This window comes from Nannospalax galili, unplaced genomic scaffold, assembly GCF_000622305.1.
Source record: "Nannospalax galili isolate Female #2095 unplaced genomic scaffold, S.galili_v1.0 scaffold402, whole genome shotgun sequence".
Taxonomy (NCBI): Eukaryota; Metazoa; Chordata; class Mammalia; order Rodentia; family Spalacidae; genus Nannospalax; species Nannospalax galili.
Genome location: NW_008348875.1, coordinates 3,862,242 through 3,872,082, shown reverse-complemented (window position 1 = coordinate 3,872,082; position 9,841 = coordinate 3,862,242).

Here is a 9,841-nt window from a genome sequence, read left to right as displayed (position 1 = left end):
GGGATAGAATTGGTTCTGGGTATTGGTGGAAGGAAAAAAACTATTTCCTGATTATATCCCATGGGGTTCAACTCTGCTGATAAAAGATAAAAATATACATCCAAAGCTACCAGCTGCAGCTTGCTTGTTTTTCTTAGCTACACTGGCTTTGTTCTGAAGACTTACCCAGATGATGGTAGCTTCAGGCAGAGAAACATTTACCTTCATACTTAAATCGGGATAGAATTGGTTCTGGGTATTGGTGGAAGGAAAAAAACTATTTCCTGATTATATCCCATGGGGTTCAACTCTGTACAAATCTGATAAAAATATACATCCAAAGCTACCAGCTGCAGCTTGCTTGTTTTTCTTAGCTACACTGGCTTTGTTCTGAAGACTTACCCAGATGATGGTAGCTTCAGGCAGAGAAACATTTACCTTCACTCTGGATACTTAAATCCAGGCAAGAATTCACCTGAAGGAGACAGAGGCATGTTTTCCAAGGCAAGAGTATCTTACCCTTTCCAAAGCCAGGAGAAGAGTCATTGAACCTCTGGTATGATTTCATTGAACTCTGGTATGATTTCTTTTTTCTAAGATGGTTTTCTTTCCCTTTCCAGAGACTCATATATCCCTTTCCTCTTCATTAGGGATGGCTAATCTGTTAGGGCAGACAAAATCAGGAGAGGAGGAAGATTCTCAGAGGAAGCTTAAAATTTTAAAAAGCCAGGCTTTCAGTAATAATTCTCAGACTGCTTGTCCCCACTTAGATAAAAATGTACTAACAAAGCTGCTTGGGGCTTGTGACTGTTAGGTTAACTATGAGGCAATAGCAGGGTAGCATTTGACTGAGTCAAAACTGAAAGATAAGCTGATGCAATAAACTCAATTAGCTGTTTCCTATCTCAAATATAATAAACTTGTTTCCTATCTCAAACATACATGGGTTTTGGACCACACAGAAAAGTTGTCTGCTGACTACAAATTTAAACCAATATTAACAGAACATGGCTAATTGTTTCTTCATTGGTTCCAGTAAAAGACAGAGAGCTAAAATTTCATGGGCAAGCCTGGTGTTTGCACACACAAGCCTGATTCCAAGTTAACCATCAATAAAAGCCTCAGTGAACAAAGACTCGATACTAGTTCTTTGTTCTATTCCTAGTTCAGCCATTTTTGCCCCTTCTTGCAAGGTGTACTATCCTTCTGCTCTATTCTGGTTTCATGGTAAGAGCTTTTGACCTTTCTTCTTATCTTCATTTCATGATTTATCAGGGAAGGTTTCCTAAAGAAGGTATTTCTGATCTAGGGCCACCCCACTCAAAGACTGAGGTATTTTTTTCTACTATTTAACATGAAGTAAATTTTTTCTACTATTTAACATGAAGCAAATTTTTATGCTTCCTCCTCAAATATGTCTTTTTTAAATTTATTTTTTTGTGTGTATATTACAGAACAGCCCACACAATCTTATTCATCTATATACCCACTTCCCAAATGGCACCCTCCCATAGAGAGGCATAGATTTCTTGAATCAAGGGATATACTTGGCCAGAGTCCTCACCATCGCCTCTGGGATAACACTCTAGTTATACAGGATCTCTAAATTCCCTTTCCAAGCCATCTTCAGCTCATGTATTATCTTGGAGCATTTCTTCCTGCAGTGACACATCAGTCTGCACTACCACTGAGTACACAGTACATTCTAGGCCTAGGGAACATAAAAAAATGGCCCTTTGCCACAGGTGAAATTTAAGCTTCGCTTGTGCTAGGACAGGTATGGTTCATGTGATTGTACCATCACCTCTTCCCTAAGTAAGTCATAGCTTTAACAAAGGCACAAATAACTTTGAAGTTATACTTTCTGCAGTTATTTGATATCAGCTAATACAAGTATACATATACTTCCAACTTGTCACATGGGGGAATTTGTGTCAAAGTGGAAGGATAAACTGTAGTAGTTTGTTAGCTTGATCTGTAATGTTCAAATACTTAAACACACAACATAGCTATCTATGCCTTTGCTCATGAAGGCTCCAAATATTAGGCATGGCTGATACCCATCTTTATAATTTTATAAATTTAGAATTTTTACTGTCTTTCAAGAGGGAGCAGAAATAGACATGTGTAGTCAACCCACCATTTTACACCAGAAGCATCCCATTGTCTCATTCTCCATTCAGTACAGTTGCAAGCTGTATGATAGTCTCACATCTGCAATAGCTCTTCTCCTCCCCATTCCCCTTTTGGGACTCACAATGTCTCTGCTGCTCACTAAAGCATGAAAAGGGAAATTTCTGAAGAATATTCTTTCATTTTCGCAAAAGAGTATTTCTGCAAATTTTCCTCTTGTATATGTTGGTTTCCCAAGAAAATTCATTTTTTATGAAGGTTTTAATATCCTCTCATTTCTTTTTGCAGTGTCTTATCATCCTGTCTATTCCAGATGTGTTACATACAATCTTTAGCACATTTCCCTGTACATAGTAAAAACTCAAGAAGCATTCATTCAACTGCACAACACTCAGCTGTAAAATTTTAACATCTATGCCAAGGGACATTTTCCAGTAATAACCAGACATAGTCATATTGGGTGTTTCTTGCCTGTACTGATTAATCATAAAATTGTGTAGGATAATCTCAGAAGTATGCAAGCAAAAAAGCCTCTACATAGATGTGTTATGATTCCAGTGGGTAAGGATTATCCAATAAGCTTTTTGATGCTCTCCAAATATTTTCCTCAGTACTTGTCCCTTATGTGTCACTGTTATAATAGAAATGACATCAAAGCATGCAGTATACCTTCAATTGAGAACTACAGTCAGCACAGAGAAGAGGGTGCTCTAAAAGCAGAGGAATTGACTGGGATAATGGAGGTCAATTACCCCTAATACAAGAAACTACAACAAGTTGCTAAACAGTCCACAAAGGGCCATGACGAATTCAGGAAATATTTCAACAGTTTTAGTGCTCAAGAGTTGTAGACCTGTTGACCCTGGTCTGCTCCTCCTTTGGGGAGCAATCATGGAAAGAGGTTCCCAGACAGCAACACAATAGGAATTCATCTATTCATCTAGTGACCTATAAATGAACTACCTAAGCCTTTAAAGACAGGTACATCTGTCCATTCTCCCAGAAGAATGAAAATATCTACAAAAGCAATAGATTATCCAAGGAACTTGGAGACTCCAAGTGAACTGCTTATCCCAGCAAGGAAACTGGGAGCTTTCAGGAATCCAGGCTGATCTCTGCCTTCAAGGCCCTGGTTTCCTGGCTGACTGAGAAGACTCCTTTCAAAACATTAACTCATATCCCAGCTCCCCTCCATTCTGCATTGTTTAATACAGTGGAACCCTACCCAGTTCCCTTGGCTTAATTAAAAGAGATTTATTAGTTTGGCCTAAACAGGAAAGCTATGATATAAGAAATTTTTGTATCAACTCTACCCATATGTCCAAGTTGACAACCCAGCCTCCCAACTAAGGTTGAGTTTTCAGCAAGATGAGAGAAAGCAGACAGGAGTTCTCAGTCAAGAAATTCCACTTTAAAGGGATTGAGGATCTAACTCAGTGCTAGAAGACTTGCCTAGAATGTTTGAGGCCATAGGTTCAAACCCTAGTATTTCAAAAAGCCAAACAAGCAAAACTAATTCTAATTTTAATAAAAATAGTTTTACAAGTTTCATCCTACAGTTTCCGTAAAATTAGGAGATAGCAAGAAATATATCTTCATCCTCTAGTACTTTCTGGGCAGTGGTTCCTACAGTTTCTACTTTCGAGAGCTTGAAGCATGTCCCCATGCTCTTCTCATCCCAACACCCTGGAGACAAAGGCAGGCTTATCTCTGTGGGTTCAAGGCCAGCCTGATCTACCTAGAAAATTCTAGGCCAGTCAGGCCTACTTAGTGAGAACATGTCTCAAAAGAAAAAAAGTTAAAAGCAATTTAAAACAATAACAATAAGAAATCTGACTGGCACTTAGTGAAAAAATGAAAAGCTAAATTTTAGACCTTGGGTTTGAAATTAAGGGAAAGACCGTATACTACAGGCTAGAGTCTGGGGTTAGGAGTTAACTTTTTCCAAAACAAAAGACAACATAAACATAGCTTCCAGAAAGGCTCTAAGTGTCACAAAGTAGAACCCTCTAGCTTTAAGTTACACAGCAATGCCTTTGGCTTTGAGCCTCAGGCTCTATCGGACATTCATGACAAAGTCTGAAAGACAAGCCAGGATTTCTCATTTCTGAAACCCTGCTTCTCCCTTTGCCTCTGCCTCTGCCTCTTCTCCTACCCTTGCCCCTCCCCTGCTCCTACCTTTGCTTCGGCCCCTGCCCCTGCCCCTGCCCCTGGCCCTGCCCCTGCACCTGCCTCTGCCAAGAGGACACATGATTCAAGCAACACTGTCATCTATGGATGAAAGGATTGTCAAAGATCAGCTTCAGTTAAGTCCTTGTAGACAACAGTGTCTTACTAGTCTCAGGAAAAACTCTCTTGTGACATTTAACAGAGTTGCCAGCATAAAGACAAAGCAAATGATCTTCAGGTTCAGATATGGCCAAATAGAGTAATTTGGGAGAGAAAGAGACTAAATATGAACTACAAGCATAAATGACTATTGACCTGTCATTCACAAAGGAAACTGGTACAGATACTAAGACACTATTTCCGGATTCCTCTCAAGGCACCAGTTATGTTTCCAAAATGATAGTTGGCTTGTGGCTGACCATCTTCCCATAAGGAGCTCTGTTTGGTCTTTAGGGGGCTTTGTTATAAAGAAAGCAAGCTCAAGGAAGCATTGGATTTGTTACCAGAGAAATCTACTTGATGACTTTATGTCCATACTCAGGTACTAAGTATCTGAGTGTAACTGACTGTGACTGGTAATAATCAGATACATAGAGATTAGACACATGTGCAAACATCTGTTAGTAGCATTAAAAATGTAGGAACCAGCATATTTTAAAATGAAATGGACATCTTCTTTAAAGGGTAAAAATTCATTCAATTTTATATCTTACAGGGTTTATACTGAGTTCAATATTGTATAACTATTCAACTGTGAACCTAAAAATTTACAGCCAGTATTGAAAAGAATGTATCTTAGCTCTGGAAATTGTTATTCCAACAGCCAATGCTGTTGTAATGAAATGCTTCTTCTAATTATGTGGTTATTAAATAATTTAAAAAAAATCTGTGCCTCTTGGATGAAGGGAAAAGAACAGTTACCAGTTACATCCTCTCTTATAATCTGAAGTGACATTGATGGAGTGAATTAGAAGCCTAGAGTGACACAATTTCTGAAACCAGAAAACAAATAAAGAGCAATTGATTTAGTGACACAAGAAGACTGAATTCTCAAATGGGGAAAGGGAAGCACCAACTTTGTTTGTGTTGCAAAATCCACAGAAAGAGCTGGTGTTGGAAGTGTGCAGATTTAGGAGTTTCTGGATGTGATGATCTGCAATAAAAAGGGTTAGATCTGTTGTAGAAGTGGTAAGATCCTCAGAGGTTCTCTCCAACTCCGTATCTTTTCCTCCCATCCGGGAATGAAGCCAAGCTTATAACTAGTTGGAAAGAAAAACAGTATGTGCCCGAAGCATGTAGCATGACTCAAGGAGGTGTGCCTAATGTAAACATTGGTGTTCTAGCAAAATATATCCAACGAAAGTGGAAATACCACAGCTACCTCTGGTCATCTTCCATAATTCTAGTCCAAAATATTGGGACTGGGGCAGAAAATTAATCTCGTCTAAGTCAAAAAACTTCATGTTAAGATTCAGATAGCCCTGCCCCCTCACCAACAGGATCCCAAGGACTTCTCATGCTCCTGAGAAAAGGGAACCTAGCTGATAAGCACCTTGGCATTTGAAGTCAAGAGAAGCAGACTTTTCTCCACTGTTTGGCCAACACAGCAGGCTTCCCCTTTTGATCTCTAAAGAGGACAGTTTTTAACAGTCCTGCTCTCCTATTCCCCCCCAACTTTAAAAAAAATACATCTTCCCACCTTCTGCAGGAAGCAGAAGCCTCCCTTTTAAAAAGACCCCAGCTCAAGACCCAGGCAGGCAGACATTGTCCCTGCCCAGAAGGGAATCTGTCCCATGTGTCCCTTTACTAATAAACCCTATTTAGATGGAGTTTTAGCTGTGCCTCGGTGCCTCCTCCTCCATTTGCTCATTCTCTGCCAACTTTTTACCTATTACTTCATATGGTTGGTTTCCAGCTAGCTTTTCAGGGTTTCACAAGAATAGTCAGCCAACAATATTATTATAAAGATGGCTTTTAATAGAGGAAAACAAATGTGCATGTAAAAATATGCTTTATGAACCTTAGGTGTAGAGATTCCACTGAAGACATTGGATAGGCTTTAGCATATATGACAAAATGTATGAAAGCAGGTGGTGGTAGGGGTGGGCTATGCGGTGTGTGGCTGAGGGAGGGGGGTGTAATTTTAAGATCTATTATATGGAATGCAAAAAATGCAATAATATACATAAAGAATAACTGGTCACATACAGAAAATATACATCTGAGAGATGCCCAGCCCTAGGTTATATATCTATAGTGAAGCCTCTACACCTAAAGCTTGTGAAACATGGTGGATGGGGTGGAGAGAGTACTGGTGCATCCCTCAACCCTCACCAGTGAAGCTTCCTCATACAGCAGAGTGAAATGCACACAGAAATCCACAGCTGTCTAAGTTTTAGAGAATAAGAGACTACAGAGCATGCGTCCTTGGCTAGCACTACTATATTACCCCCCACCCCACCTCCCACCACAGATGAGGGGCCATTGCAGAAGAGGAGGGTGGAAAGATTGTGAAAGCCAGGGTTAGTCCATGAAAACAGGGAAAAAGAGGCTTTCAGGCTACTGGAAGCTTGTGCATATGAACATGTGGCAGTGATGTCAGTGAGCACAAGACCCAATGCTGACTCAATTAGACAAGGGCCTAGTGTGGTGTGAGGGAAATGGGTGGCAGGCTGGTTCTAGCCTGAGAACTGTTGGAGACTGATTATTGCTGGGTGAGGGAGAGTAGACAGTCCTTAAGAACTCCAGATAAGCTGAATAGACTCCAGTGAATGAACTTGTACCAAAGGACATCTGGGTAAAATGCTTAACTGGATGGGACTTAACATGTATGGCAGAATATATGAGGCCTGGTGTTGGAGAGTATGGGGACATGAATGGGGGAGGGGGCTTTATTAATTTGATTAAGAACTGTTGTATGTAATGCATAAAAGCTCAATAAAAATTTAAAAAGGCTTCAGATAAGAAATGTCTTTAAGACTTTTTAAAGAAGATAGAACCTATGATGAAAACCAGGCTGACATAAAGAGAAACTTGGTGGTAAAAAATAAAATCTAAGGGAAGATTAGCAAACTCTTCAGAAAGTACAACAAAATACCAAACACAGAAAAATTAGAGGAGGAAATCAAATTGTTTGGAAGTAGTCTAAGTCCTCTGGTGTGTAAATGTTTAGCATTCAGAAAAGATGCTAACAGCAATAATCATGATGAGGGGAGAATATAATCCAAATGGAAAGGCATGAGTTCTGATGCAACAAAACTCACTGATGTCCAAAAGAAAATTAATAGGCTGCAAAGAAAAATTCCATAAATTCAGCGGAGAAAGGTGCGTGTGCACACATGCACACACCCACACCCACATCCACACACACCAAGAAGAAATAAAAAGGTTACCAAAATTTGAGCTCTGGTTTCCTTGTAAACCACAAGAGATAAGAGGTCTAAAACATAACAAAGTAACAAAGCTTCTCAATGAAATAAAGTAACTTGAGTGTGATGTCCCATTCAAGCCTAGCAGCCTTGTGGTTGCCACTACATTGGGAGAAAGATACAGCACAGAGGAGAAGGCTGTGGAAGCAGTCTGAGTCCAGGCAGCAGAACTCTGTCTAGCACTTTGGATGTGGTTGTACATATGACTTGGAAAGGAAATATTCCGGAAACTGAGGGTTCTGAAGGAATTATGTTGAAGAAACCACAGGTCTGGCCTAGATAACCTCAAACTCTTTGAGAATAGCTGCTGAGGCCCAACTCCATCAGCAGAGGCAAGGCTTTCAGGGATTCCCAAGGCTTCCTCCCAAAGACGTATGCCTGCCAACACTTGTCAGATGTTACAGAGAATAAAAACCAGTCTCACTACAGCAGAGAAAGGAGCCACAGAGCATCTCAGTCAAAGAGTATATTACTGTTCTCATTGCTCTGGCAAATACCTGACAGAAGCAACTTGGTGGAGGAAAGGTTTATTTTAGCTCATGGTTTCAGAGGGAACTGCATCATGGTGAGGGAGACATTATGGCTGGAGTGTTTTCTGCCCATAGTGTAAGAGCACAAACTGTTTATACCTTGGCAGATATGAAAGCTGAGAGAATAGAACCAGAAAGGGGGCTGGGCTATAACCCTCAGTGACCCACCTTCACCAACCAGGTCCCACAGCCTCCCCAAATAATGCCACCAGATGGAGAACAGGTGGTGAAACACACAAGTCTATGGGAAAGGGGGGCATTCCAGACCCAACCAATAACAAGTTCCAGTAAGCAAGAATCAGGGCCAGTCTAGGAATTGCGCTGTCCTCCAGTGCCTACTGGGATCTCAGAATGATTACAGGCTGCATTTCATTGAGGTGTCTCATTCTGCAGCTTTTTAAGTAGAAACTTTTGTTTTTCCTAGCTACTCTTTTTACTTTGGTAAATGAATATTTGTGCAAATGAACATTTGGTTTTTTTTAATGTATAAGTGGCTAAATCTAGAGAGCAACAACCACTTGCAAGTATTTTCTAACAGTGTGGGCTATCCTTCTGCATATGTATAGGAAGAATACTAAAAAATGGCTAGATATGCAGACTTGACAAGGATAATGTTAGATGTTCCCTTATGTAATTTCTATTTTATAGCATGCAAGAAAACCATATCCCCAAATCCTCTTTGCTAGCATTATGATTGAATTCTGGCCAATAGGAAGTGGGAAAAATATGAGTCATTTTCCTTAAGAATATACACCGTACTCCGGCTCTTTTTTCCTCACATAGAAAACTTGGCAGACACTTGTTCTAGATGGCTTAGTTAAAATATTGAAGACACATGCGCAGTATACCTGCTGTGGTCAAAACTGACAGTGAACATGAGAGGTGAAATGTGTGAGCTAAACCTTGAAAGGTCAAGGTTTGAAGATTTGTGTCAGCTAACACTTCTAAGATGTGTAATAATGGAATTAGGATATGTAACATGCTATCAAGTCATGTAAAAATCTCAAGGATAAGTGGAATGTGCCAAGCATTTCAGGGTTACTGGCCTAGAATAAGGAAAATCTGAAGGTTCTGTAAAGATCTTTCCCCAAGCAAGAAACTGATAGAATATATATGACTTGAATAAATGACATTAAAATGGGGCAGGGGGTAAGGCTTCATGCAACCCAGGCTGGCCTCAAATTCACTATATAACCAAAGTTGGCTTTATATCCCTGATCCTTCTGCCTTAAGTGCTGGGATTACAAGCATGTACCAGTATGTCTGGATGAATGGGTATCTTAGAAGGGGATTTGAAAAAAATCTGCTGGAGTGTTTGAGATTAAAAAAGGATAAGGAAGGAGAAAGGTATGCAATAGTGAATTCCAGGAAAAAGTAAAATATATTTCACTCAAGAAGAAAAATGTAGTTTGCTATATTTCTCACTCACAAAATATAAACTATAAATACTGACATAACTATTTTGAGCAAAAGGGGTTGGGAAGAGAAAATATGCAAGGGCTGATAAAAGCAGGATAAGAAAGCAGATTTTTTGATAATGAAGAAGGCTAAACCAATGCCTAAAATCAAATATATATTTATATATATTATTAGAAATATAAA